The 3,218-nt window shown below is 33.0% G+C and overlaps 1 pseudogene; it reads right to left on the reverse strand.

The window, feature by feature from the left end:
- Window positions 1–469: 469 nt before the first annotated feature.
- On the reverse strand, window positions 470–1,169 carry LOC124974366 (ubiquitin-conjugating enzyme E2 K-like; annotated as a pseudogene).
- Window positions 1,170–3,218: the final 2,049 nt, after the last annotated feature.

A 3,218-nucleotide genomic window follows, 5' to 3' on the forward strand; every position in this document is an offset into this window, starting at 1 on the left:
TTCTAATGCTTTTGAAATGGTGACCTTTTCTGCTATCATCCTAAGAAGTAAGTATAAGCATGCAGGTAAATTCACAGGCACAAAAGATCCATGTTAAAAACAGTGAAGGGAGCTGTGATGCAGCCGTGACAATTTGAATGGCCCTGGCACATTCAAAATAGGATCTTAATTATTCACCCAAATCCTGAAGCAAACTCTTGCTAGTCTTGTTACACTGCTAAACTCTAAATTGGATTTTTTTCCCATGATTTTAGCTATGAAAATAAAATTAAAGCATTTCTCCTTTTTAAATTCACACAGAATAATTCGCTTTATTTACAGAGCATTTTTTTTTCCCCCAGTCTCCAATGGTGCCTAGATAGCATCATTAGGCATCATTAAAAGAAATCTATGCAGAATCCTAAGAATGACAGATGTTGATGCTCCTCAAGAAGAGGCAAGTTTGACTCTCGACAGCTCTCTCTAGGTTTCAGTTACTGAGAAGCTATTCTGTGGCAGCCTCTACATTCCACAAGTTTTAAGACAAGGCCGCTATAACTGCATTCCTATAGACGCCCGTAGTACATAGGTCTTCCATTTGTGTGTGTGTGTGTGTGTGTGTGTGTGTGTGTGTGTGTATTCTGGAATAGAAACTGGTGCTCTAACACACGTGTTCCCAAAATCGAGCTGTTTGAACATGTCAGGATTTTGTTTGTACTGATTTACTACTACTGCATCTTGTGGATCATCCGGTTTTGCGGCTGCCAATAATGCTTGCAATGACAATAATACCGAGCATAGAATCATTGCTTCTGCTCATTGATCTTTCAGGATAGCCAAACAAATAGCCCCTGTGAGGGAACTAATATTAGGATGCCATATTATTAGTGATAAATTGGACCTTACGGGGATTGAATGGATATGTTTCTGGTATTTTTATCTCTAGTTGATATCTTCCTCCTTCAAATGGTGCATCTGAAGGTCCTGCTATTTCCTCTTAATTCCATAAAATTCTCATCTAAAAGATCTACTTTAATTTGATTTTTGCTCCTCCGTCTCCTCTGCCTCAGTGAACTGTGATCACTGCCAGGCCCAGGCCACCGTTCCCTCCGCAGTCTCCTCACTGGGTGATTCAGGCCCCAGCACAGGAACTCTGCCACAGTCACCCAGGCCGCTGCGCTCTCCTCCATGTGGAATCACCTCCACACCTGGCCACAAAAATCTGCTTTGGAATTTTTTTAAGTGTTAGCCAAACTAGATCTTATTTACAATATCAAGATCCATTTAATTTAAACTTCCATATACTTCTTAAAATTTTGGATTGACTCCTGATACTTATAAAGTGATTTTCTAGTTTCAACAGAGTATAGCATTATCTTCTTCTATGTCAATTATATTGTCAGAGTATTTATTGATTGCCGCTACGAATTCTACATACTACCATATTTAAACTGAAGTGATACATGAAAATAAAAGTATCAAAAGCTAGACTTTTCAGGCTACCTTCTTTCTATTGGAGAACTCCTTTAAATGTAAAAGCATAAGATATATATTTCTAACTACTGAATGGAACCCAGTGAGGTGGGTATATATTTTATATCAATAATTTTATCATTTTTAATGCAATGATATGGCCATATATATACCATAGTTTCTTTATCCATTCATCTATTGAAGGGCATCTAGGTTTGTTCCACAATCAAGCTATTGTGTTTCCTCAGACTCACATTACTCCTTTGCAATGATGTATCATATTTATATTGCAATTTTGCATTCTCCAGGGAAAATGATCACATAACTTCAGAGTGAAATATTCCATTTTGAGAGGTAAGGGTCAGAGTGACCACAGGAAGAAATCGTACTGAACTCTAGGAAGCCACCTGAGATGAGAGTGTCCTTTCAGCTATGGCTTGTGCACAGCCTCTCCTTGGTTCTTCTGCTCAAGTAGAAAGGGGTCCACATGTAATATTACCTACAAGCAATTATTTTAAACAAATGCAATTGCTGTTCATTTTATGTTATAATAAACTTTTTCCACTTGTGTACCTACTCCAGTGATAGTGTTTCCAAATAAAATATTTTACTTATTTTTTATCATTTTATTTATTTTTTGTTGAGAATCTCTGAAAAAAATAGGTGCTTTGTAGTTCTATACATTTTAAAGTTGATTTTAATGTGATCTAAAAAATACATATTTGTAAAGAACTGATCATCTTAGTGGATTTTAACCAGGAACAAATTTACAAAACCAACTTATGTTCCATCAGTACAAATCTAGAATATTTGATAAACTTGTAAAGAAAACTTTCATAAAGTTTTCCAAATTCATTCTTAGCTTAAAAGTCCTTGAAAAAATCTAATTTTACAAATAATTCCAAAAGACTAAATGAGAAAATTTTGTCATTTAAATAACAGAATTTAAACTTGAATGAATAGCATGAAAAACATTCAGTGATAATAAAAATTTGGTTATTTCAAAATACAAAGTATCACTAAATGAGATATAAATTTATTTTTGTCTATATTAAATACTTTTTCTTACAAAGTAATGTTTTATTTGAAAAATTTATAAGAACATAAATTTTGATTAAAGTCATAACAATTTGCAAGCTATGTAATGTTTGAAATTGCCACATTATTCATTCCTGGATGCTTTATTGAACACAAATCAACCCCATAAGACTTTCAAAGGTGTTAAAGAACATATAAGGACAAAATACACATGCCAACTATTCTTAAGTAATATACAATGTAAAATAAATAATTATGGCACAATGCACAAAGGTAGACAAGCAAAAATCATTTAAGTTCATAGGAGAAAAAAAAAAACTTTAATTCAGACTTTAATTTTGATTAAATCTTTAAACATCGAGTAGACCATAAAAGATGGATAGATTTTTTTGGCAAATAAATAGAAACAAAAGAAGGTTTGGAAGCATGAATTGTGTGTGAGGATTTATGAATATTTCAAGGATTTAACGTGGAATATTTGAAGTCTAGGATGAGAACTTGAAATTAAACTGCAGAAACCATTAAATACTAGTCTGAGAATTGTGACTATTTTGTTTCAGTAGGTAGTAGATTTAATTGTATTGGAAAAAAGTTTGAATTACAATATTTGCCTCTGCTCAAACAATATACATACACTGTGATATTTAGAATAAGAAGTAGATAAACAAAAATAACTAAAATTTTAAAAAGTGAATTTACTTTCATTTAGATATCTGAGGTCACTTATT

Source organism: Sciurus carolinensis, unplaced genomic scaffold (assembly GCF_902686445.1).
Source record: "Sciurus carolinensis unplaced genomic scaffold, mSciCar1.2, whole genome shotgun sequence".
NCBI lineage: Eukaryota > Metazoa > Chordata > Mammalia > Rodentia > Sciuridae > Sciurus > Sciurus carolinensis.